This window comes from Monodon monoceros, unplaced genomic scaffold (genome assembly GCF_005190385.1).
Source record: "Monodon monoceros isolate NGI ecotype Baffin Bay Population unplaced genomic scaffold, NGI_Narwhal_1 Super_Scaffold_14, whole genome shotgun sequence".
NCBI lineage: Eukaryota > Metazoa > Chordata > Mammalia > Artiodactyla > Monodontidae > Monodon > Monodon monoceros.
This window is the reverse complement of record NW_021703770.1, coordinates 12,312,136-12,322,313: the sequence shown is the minus strand read 5'-3', so window position 1 is coordinate 12,322,313 and position 10,178 is coordinate 12,312,136. Positions and strand designations below refer to the sequence as shown.

Here is a 10,178-nt window from a genome sequence, read left to right as displayed (position 1 = left end):
CCTTGTTCTATGCTGGACCATTTTATTAGCACAAGCCCTTTGATAGAATCAATTTCTTGGCATCCTGGGACTTTGATCTTTTTAGTTTTCTGGTGCCAAACAGTCTGCAGCTTTAATTTTCTCGCTTATATAGCTCAAAGTTTCTTATCTTTTGAGGCTGAGGAAACTGCTATCTCTGGCTCTCCCTGAGTGACCTTATCTTATCTCACAAGGTTTTAGACACACACACACAGTGACAGCCCCTTGTCTGGGCAGAGGTGGGAGTCAAGGGGAGGGAGGGTCAGGCAGGGATGTGGTGCTCCTTCCCTTGCTCTGCATGGACACGTCCCTGGGGACCTTGCACGCTTGGGTAGTGTAGTCAGCACACTCAATCATACAATCTCAGGAAATGCCTCATAGCTGATTTCATCTAAAGACGGATGAGAAGGTGTTTTTAAGAGGCTGACCAGTGACTTTGAAATCTCAAACCACTCCCCACAAATAGGCATCAACTCTGCCTAACAGGTAAAGAAAGATGGCGTTGATAAGTCTGGCAGGGTTGCCTCTTACTAGTTGTGGGACTTCTCAGTTACTCTATTTTCTCAGTTCTAAGTGGAGACAATGATACTTTTTCTCAGGATTGTTTTGAGGATTTCAGTCATTAACATACAAGTAAAATGCCCTCATGGTATCGTGCCTGTCATTGTCTCTACTTATATCAAGGTATTTCATCAGTTTTAACGGATCTCCTTTTTCCCTTTCATCTTGAATTTTTAAAATCAAGGTGAAACAAAATCTACATTTACTTTTCATATGTTAGTATTTTCTTTCCAAAAACTGCTTTTAATTGGTAGTATATCTTACATTCAATAGCTGCATAGAAATGAGGACTATTATAGAGATGGATAGATAAATAGATAAAGATATCACTTTTCTTATTGTCTCAAACTACATTTATTTCTATAAAATTCATAATTAAATCATAAGCCCATAATTATATCAACAAAGGAAGCAGTGTGCTTTAGGGGAAAACAAGGACAAGCTTTGGAATTAGGCTAGATTTGAATATTGGTTCTTACCATTTGAGCAGTGAAAGTACTCCATTGATTAATCTCCTTGAGTCTCAATATTCTCACCTGTAAAATGGAGAAAATGATACATATTTAATAAGAGTTAAAATAGCATATAGTTAGGACTTGGCACATAGTAGGTATTCAGTGCATAAGTGTATCTTTTCAGTTAGCAATGTGCTAAGTTTTGTGGGGATCACAAAGATGAACAGAAGGAAAGAAAATTATAATTTTTGATTTTCTATTTTGTATTAGGCTCTGTGGTTGATATTCTATGTGTGCACATCTCAATTCTCCTGAAAACCTGTGGGGAAGTTTTTAATATTCCCATTTAACAGATTAAGAAATTATTTCTCAGAGAACTTAAACACCTTATCCAGAGTCATTTCTTGCCCTGAAGGAGCTTGTATTCTAATTGGAGACATGAGTAACATGTATCTGAACCGCAAAGAAGATGTACAATATGAAAGAAGTATTATAAAGGCAGATACAGTACCTACAATTGAGTAAATACAGGTGATAAGCATCAAGAATTTAGAGGGAGAAATCTTCCTGGGTTAAAGTGTTTATCAACCAGGATAGGTTGCCTTATGCTGCAGTAACAAACAACTCACAAATTTCAGTGGTTAAAACAGCAAAGATTTGGTTTTAGCTCATGGCTCTCAAAGTCAGACACATCATAGCTGCTTATGAAACCAGGCTGAAGCAGACACCATTGCCTTTGATATTGTTGGTAACTGCCAAAGTGACAAAAGAACTCCAGAGAGTCATAAAATTAATTAAATTAATTAAATGCTTGGCCATTGAATGCTGTGGTCCAGAGTCACTTCCACTTTCAAGTCATTGGACAGAACTAGTCATGTGACCTTTGCAAACACAAGGGGGTCAGAAAGCCTAATTCCACTGTGTGCCTGAGGAGAAGGAGATCTGGAAATATTTGGTAAATGGCAGTAGTAATTAACACCATGTGATTCTTACAAGAGTCTAACATAATCTATTTTGTAGTGAGTTTTACAAATCAACATTTAAAAAAATACTATATTTTCTAAATACGGAGACAGGCTGGGACCTGGGACCCTTTGCTGCAGTGCTGCAATGCTTGCACCTGGACACACCTCTCCTTGGGCAACAAAATACAAAGAAACCATGTGAGAGTAAAAGTAACTGCATGCGTGCACAGTTGGGACAAATTCTGGACAAAAAGAAACCAAAAAACCCAACTGCCACTTCTGAAGAGGCCGGAGCAAAAGCAGGGTACTGCTCAGGCCCTTGCACACAACACCTAAGGGGTGGGTAAACCACCTAAGCCACCGCTCCCGCCCGACCCCTGGACACACCCTTACTCTCATCCCATCTAAGGAACAACTCGCCCCTCTCTCAGCGAGTGGGCCAGCAAGGGAAACTGTTGTTTGTTCTCCCTCCCCACTGCTACGGAACTGTTGGAGTTCTCGCTCCCAATAAAACCTTGCCTGAATTTCTTGTCTGACCTCTGATCAATTTCTATTATTAAGCAAGCCAAGAATCCTGGTCGGTAACAATACTAGTTTTGGTTAAAAACTGCACTACTGATAAGGATATGTCTGAATTTTCACATGTATGTGAGCCTATTACTTAAGTCCACTATCTACACACAGCAGATTACTTGTTTACGGTCATCACTGCTGATTTCTTTCAAACCTTTACTAAGCACCTGCCGGTAGAACCCGTACTTGTTGGTAGAAACTGTACCTATTCAAGCCTCTGCTTCTTATCTTCCCCTCTGAGCAGACATTACATCCCAGGTACTTGTTTATCCAAAAAGATTTTTTGAGTAGTTGCTGTTTACATAGCACATTTACAGGGCACCTTGGGAATGACAAATACACAATCATACTAGGACAACTTTTTAAGCATCTACCATCTATGTGGCTGCCTAGACCAGAAGCTAGAGAATCACCCTGTACTTCTCCCCCTTCCTTACTATATATGCCATTATATAGTTATCAAGCTCTGTTGACATCATATTTTTAAGACAATTGACTGCACACTGTAATCGCCTGGGATACTTTAAAAAATACTGATGTTTAGGTCCTATCTCATGTAATTGGTTTTGGAAAAGGCCTGATCATTGGGGTGGGGGGCTGTTTGTAAGTTTCCAACTGATTCTCATGTGCAATCAAGTTTGAGATACAAGAAGTCTCAGTTCTTTCTACTAATTTTCATTCCCACTGCCCACCTTTGGTGGAAGCCCTTCTAATCTCTAATGTGGATTAATTCAGTGATCTTCTCTCTGGTCTCCTTGCCTCAACCTGGATTAGGGGCCCCAGTGCCATGTTCTCATTATGCCCAGGGCACTTATACGGTCTGCATTAATATTGCCTCTTTATCATCCCTTTGCTCTATTAGACTATGAGCATCTTGCAGGCAGCAGCTAAGATTTATTATATGTCCAACTTGTAGTTCAGGATCCGGCACATAAAATGTGCTAAGTGTTTGCTGAATAATACAAATGCGTAAATGTTCAGTGAATCCTGGGCGGTAAACCAGTACAAAGATGAATAAGACAGAGGATCTCCATAAAAGCGTTCATGGTTTGGTGGGGTAAATGCACATGAAAACACTTACAATGCCATATAAAAAAGGCCTATAACAGATGGAGAAGTTGTTTCTCAAGTATGGGAAATAAATAAGATAGCAGGAAACATTGCCAAAATAATCCTAATTGCTATACTGCTATCCCATGATTTGCTCCCAATAATCCCAATAATAGTCACTAATATGCTATTTATTTATTTATTTATTTTGCGGTGCACGGGCCTCTCACTGTTGTGGCCTCTCCTGTTGCAGGGCACAGGCTCCGGACGCACAGGCCCAGCGGCCATGGCTCACGGGCCCAGCTGCTCTGCGGCATGTGGGGTCTTCCCGGACTGGGGCACGAACCTGTGTCCCCTGCATTGGCAGGCGGACTCTCAACCACTGCGCCACCAGGGAAGCCCCCTAATATGCTATTTAAAATAAGAAAGGTGGAATGGAATTAAGAATAGACTATAGGGGTGGTTTCATATTTCTAGTCTTTTAACACAGTCTTTCATGACTTGCTGTTTCCCAGAGTACTTTATTGACCATCTCTTTTGTATCTGTATGTCCAGAAGACCCTAGAACACCTACACATTTCCACAACCATCTGAAAAACCATATAGGTCAATGGCAAAATGCTTGTATACATTCTTCTCTGTATATATGGTTGCATCTCAGCTCCAAATCACCCTTCCAGGCTCTGTTCTGTGATGCAGAGCTGAAACTGCAAACTCAGTGTTCCCTTTGCCAGCTGTCTTCCTTTTAGGTTCTGCCAGTAGGGGGCACTAGAGAGAGCTGGAAAGGCAGAAGTTTGGAGACAAGGAACTTGATTCTCCTTGCTCAGCTTGCCTTGCCTGTTACTATTACCTGGCAACAGTGACCTTAACTGTTGCAGCATTAGTTGGCTTGACTTCTTTTTCACACCCTGAACTAGTCCTCAGTGGTTCTTCCAACTGTTCAGCTTTCTGTCCCACGGAAGGATCCTGATTGGCTGCTGGGGTCATGTGCCCATCCCTTTGGCCAATCGCAAACCGATTTGCAGAGAGAATCGGTTCTATGATTGGCAGGGCCTCTGGACATGCCCACCACTGTGGCCAGGAACCAGGTTTGCCTGTTATTGGGAGAAGGGTCATGGGAAAGGGTACTGGAGCACCAAAAATATAAGCTACCACAACTGACAATAAGGTTAAAAGGGGAAAATAAGTTTCAACTTCTGAGGAGTCTTAGATATTGCGTAGGCTATTAGTCCTGTAGTAGAGCCTCCCACAGAGCTGCAGCCTCCTCTTGCTGACGCTCCATTTTACTGCCGTACCATATTTCTAGTGGATCCCAGACATACCTGAATTGACACAAGTGCCAGAGCCTAAGGTCCTGCTGAGGTCTGATACACAGAGGCATGTTTAACATGCTAAGGAAACAGAGTCATGAATAAATAATTGCTTGCTGGATATCTTTAAAAAGGATTTAAAGATGTCATTTGAACTGGATCCTAAAAAATCAGTAGGTGTTTAGCAGGCGAGGAAGGGGAAACAGGAGTGTAGAGGATATTCTGGGTTATGAAAATAGCAAGTGCAGAGAGGAATGGAGGCATGAAAAGGCATAATGGGTTTTGGAGAATCATTTCATGTGACTGAGCATGTATGGGGGTGGGGGTGTGATACGTCTGGAAAGACAGATTGTGGACAGATTGTGATGAGCCTGGGATGCCATCAGTTCTCTTGGAAAACATCTGCTTCCCATGTGCTGGCCAAAGCGACAACCATTTTCACACATACTGTATGATGGGGCTCCCTGTTACATATGCCTGGAATCAGTTTGCTTCAAAGGGTACATTCCAATGAGATGATACCTGGGAGGTGAAGTCAGTAGGAATTCGAACGATGTTTTCAAATTTGTTACCTGAGCACATTTCAGATTTCAGTACAATATCTTCAAGCTGTTACAAAGGACAGAGAGTTTTTCATCCTCTGCATTTCTGCGCCTGCATGTTTCCTCACCCACCGCTGGGTCACACTCCGTGTAGCCTCAGAAACGGAAGTAGAAAGTTGGGCTAGGAAATCAGGTAAGAGAACAAATCTACCTGAGGCTGACTCACCTCAAATATGTAAACAAAGTTTAGCTGCAATGGAGCTGTTGAAGTACAAATAGCTGTAGGCATTGGAACAATACAACAAGGCTAAAAATGATGCTGGGACATATACATTATTTCCAACTAAAAAATAAAGGACAAGGCAGAGAAAAAACATCAGGGATTTAGAAATGTGTTCTGGGAAATTCCTCATGACCTCCACACTGCTCCGTATCTTTCTGAACCACTGACAACTGATTTCCACAGGCTGGATTTAAAACTGTTTCTGATTATCTTCACCCAGCTTTTGAGGTTAATTAATTTTACCTTTGCCTGGTAGTGCCATGAGTATGGGAAGCGGAAACAGGGAGGTGATGATGATTAAGAGCTATTTGAAAACTCAAAATTGCCAGAAATAAATGTTGCAGGGAAGGCAAGGGTGACTTGGAAATAGTTGTGACCTGAGGACTTGGTGGGCTTGGCTACTTGCAACTTGTAGGATCGGTAGCAGAGTGACCAACTCATTCTGGTTTGCTCTGGACTTTTCTGGTTTTAAAATGGAAAATTCCACTTTCACTGTGCTCCCAGTCCCAGGAAAACAGAAGAGTTGGTCACCCTAGGGAAGACTGGTGATCTAGCTGACCATAATTCAATAAGCCAGGTGAGGCAGGCCAGTGGTTTGGGAAGAGTGAGGGCTGCCCCAGGAAACTGTGTAAATATGTGAGGGTCAGCCTAAATTGGAGGGCACAGAGGCTAGACTGTGGGCAGTCACCTCCAATCAAACCCATAATTTGAAGATTGACCAAATCATTTACTCTTTATCCAGATATTGAGAAATATCAAGCCATTGTAGGTTAAAAAGTTTTAACCCTTTTATACATTTGATATATTTTTAGGAAGTGTGTATCTGGGAGCAAAACTCTATAATAAGGTTAATGAGAAGCAAAGCAACACAAATCTGTTTTCATCACTGTTAACATAGCTTAAATCATAACACAGGAGGAAACAGCTGCTCTGGAAGGCAGCCTAGGAGCAGATCAGCAGAAGCTGATTATCTGTTAACGAGCAGGTTTTAGTGGTGAGCCCTGGTGGAAAACCTACCAGACTCAATCCTGAAAGCCATCCACAGAACAGGAGGTGTGTGTGAATCATTTGATTGATGTGAAAAAAACTCAAACCAGATTCTTCCCAGCACTCTAGAGGCTGTCATGCCCCACTGCCTTCTTATCTGTTTATGTTAAGGAGATAGGATACCTCAGTAAGTAAATGTGTGTAGTATTTAATTAAACTCCCTGCTGGGCTCCATGTGTGAGGCTGGTCCGCATTCAGGGATCATTGGACTGTTGCATCCTGCCCTCTCACTTATTTCCCTTCCTTCTGGTGCTTCTACCTCCAGCTCAATACCAGCAGGAGCTGTGGAGCATCAGGGTAAATGCTTTAGTATTATCTTACTGCATCCTTATCTTATTCTTTAGATAAGGAAACCGAGGCTCAGAGAACTTAAGTCATTTTTCTAAGGTCTTCTAGCTTGGAGAACTATGATTTAAACTAGGCTCTGGGTGACTCCATAGCCGATGCTTATGACCACTTATGTAATAGAACTTAAATGTATTTAGCAAAAATGAACTGTGGTATGCAGCAGTGGTTCTCAAAATTTGTCCTCAGACCAGTACCATTAGCATAACCTGGGAACTTGTTAGAAATGCACATTTTCAGGCCCTACCACAGACTCACTGAATCAGAATTTTTGGGAATGGGCCTTAGGAAGCCCTCTGAGTGATTCAGATGGCCACTAAAGTTTATGAACCACTAGTATGTAGGCTGTATGCTGGGCACTAAGGATTTAAAAAGAAAAAATTAGGTTCCCTGACATCCGGGAGTTCAGAGTCTAACAGAGGAGGCAAGTATAGAAAGTATAAGTACAGTGAGAAAGTATGCATAGAAAATTAGGAAAGTAAAGATGAGGATAGCTAACCTGGATGGAGCAGGAAAAGTTTTTGGGAAAAGCGGTTCTTGGACAGACTCTGAAGGCATGAGAAGGCTCTGGTCACAGTGACAAGACGGAGAGAGTATTCTAGGCAAGGGGACAGCATAAATAAAAGAAATAGATGACAGGCACCTGTGAAAAGCAGTTACTCTGGGGAGCTGGCGTGCGCGGGGGGGATGGAGGAGGCAGCGATGAGTCCACGCAGTGGGTGGTGAGTGGGCGGCCCTCTGCCATTCTGCAGCCCCACCCATCCCTCATCTGTTGAAGCTCAGGAGACTGGCTCCTTGAAGCCTTGGCTTGGAGACTTTATCCATGACAGTTATGACTGCCCTATGGTCCCAGATGAGGGGCACCATATATCACAAAGGCTTGTTCTTCATGAGCTACTGAGCCCCCAGTAATTCATGCATGTTATTTATACCCCACACTCTTTTCTCCTCCCTTCTTATGAAGTCCCCCATGCCACAGCCATCAGCTAGTAGACGTCAAGCTGTCCCGTGGACAGTGTTGTTTGACATAGACTCAGCAGCTAGCGATGTCACTTACGGTTTATATCATGAAATCTTACTCAATTCTTTGTTTCCTCACATCACCTATCACTGAATAATATGCTCACATCATAGGACTTCAGTCTGTATTTCCAGATCAGTATTTCGACATGGACATGGGCTATATTTGAGCACTTAAAATAAAATAATGGTGCTACATTCATGCCGGCATAGCAGAAAGAATGTGAGATTGGGAATGAAAGAGGCCAGGGTTCTAGCCCCAACTCTGTACTTTCCAGCTGTGTCCATTAAATCACATTTGAAGGTCCATTTATTTAAGCTTGTGAAGGCTTAATTTTTATTATCTGTAATGTTGGGTTGCTGTCGAATTAAATGGTATAATATTGGTGCCTGGAACTCAGTAGATGGTATTCCTTTCCTTATCTTTATGTATATCCAACTTGCAGTATTGAAGAGATTGCCTCTTCAAAATGCCCAATATCAAGACTGGGCAGAGATTTCCTTTCTCTTTTTCTAGATATTCTGTTTCTGTGGATTTTCTGTGTTCTCTCCTACCCAAACCCTGGGGTACAACCAGGGCTAAGTTGTTAAACCTGTATGGGCTTCAGTCTTCTCTCTGGTAAGATAGAGTGACTGACCTTTGTAAATAGTTTTTCAAACTAGTTTTCATCCAGGACCCTTTGTTCAAGTAAACTCTGAGCAGCTTTGAGAAGACGGAAGCAACTTCCTCACTGGCAACCTAATCTCTGTTCACTTCCCCAAGTATTACGATCAGATGCCTGTACCTTGAGAAAATGAGAGCTCTACGGGGATGGTGGTGCCTTATCTTCTGTCCCCAAACTAGCTCCACCTCTGCCTTCTCCATCTTAGTTGATGACAAACCAAAATTTCTGTTGCTCAGGTCAAAATCTTGATGTTATCTTTGACTTGTCTTTCTCACATCCCAAATCTATTTTTTTTTCCAGGAAATTCTGTTTACTTTACTTAAAAACTATATCGAGAATATGTTTCCTTCACACCATTTCTACTGTCACCACCGGCTCAGCTGGCATTACCTCTTGCCTAAGCAACTACAGTAGCATCAAATTGGTCTTTGCTTCCCCGAGCAGTCACAGTGATATTACTAAAACAAGTCAAATCAGGTCACTCCTCTGCTCAGAGCTCTGCATTGGCCCCTGTTTTACTCAGATTAAAATGCAGAGCCCCTAACCCAGCTACTTCCTCATACGCTAGTCCCCTTCTCCTCTCTGACTTCATTTCTCCCACACCTCCATCGGCTGCAGCCACAGTAGGCTCTTTGCTGGTCTCAACTCACCAGGCTCACTCCTGCATTTGTGCCTTTGCCATGGCTGTTCCCTCTGCTTGAAGGCACTTCCCCAGATGCTATGGACGCAATCATGTTCCCTGAAAAATCATACGTTAAAGCCCTAACCCCCAGTATGACTGTGTCAGGAGATAGGGTCTTCAAGAAGTAATTAAGGTGAAATGAGGTTGTCAGGGCAGGACCCTAATCCGATAGAACTGTGGCCTTAGAAAGAACTCTCTCTGCCATGAGAGGACACAATGAGAAGGCAGCCATGTGCAAACCAGGAAGAGGGTCCTCGGCTGATACCTTGATCTTGGACCTCCCAGCCTCCAGAACTGTGAGAAATAAATTTCTGTTGTTTAAACAACCCACACTATGGTATTTTGTTATGGTAGCCTGAGCAGGCTAAGACACCAGATCGCCACAAGGCTAACTTCCCCACTCCTTCATCTTGTTCTCAAATGTCATCTCTTCAAAGAATCCCATCACAACATTCTATTAACATTGTGATGCTACAATTCCCAGTTTCCCTTCCTCTGCTGTTATTCCTTGTTCAAAGAATGCATCATTTTCTAACCCGTGATGTAATTCACATATTAGGGCTACAGTTTATTGTTGGGCTATGCTGCTAGGAGGTATATTCCTTGAGAGATCTCTTTTTTTGCTCCCAGCTATGTCCCAAGAGCCTAGAACAGTGCCCAGC

General features: G+C 42.5%; 1 long non-coding RNA gene across 1 annotated transcript in view; it reads right to left on the bottom strand.

The window, feature by feature from the left end:
• Positions 1-1,094: 1,094 nt before the first annotated feature.
• LOC114895601 overlaps positions 1,095-10,178 on the bottom strand; it is a 252,062-nt gene continuing 242,978 nt past the window's right edge. The window contains exon 5 of the long non-coding RNA XR_003793598.1: positions 1,095-1,115. This is a non-coding gene — a long non-coding RNA (uncharacterized LOC114895601). The remainder of the gene's footprint in view (positions 1,116-10,178) is intronic.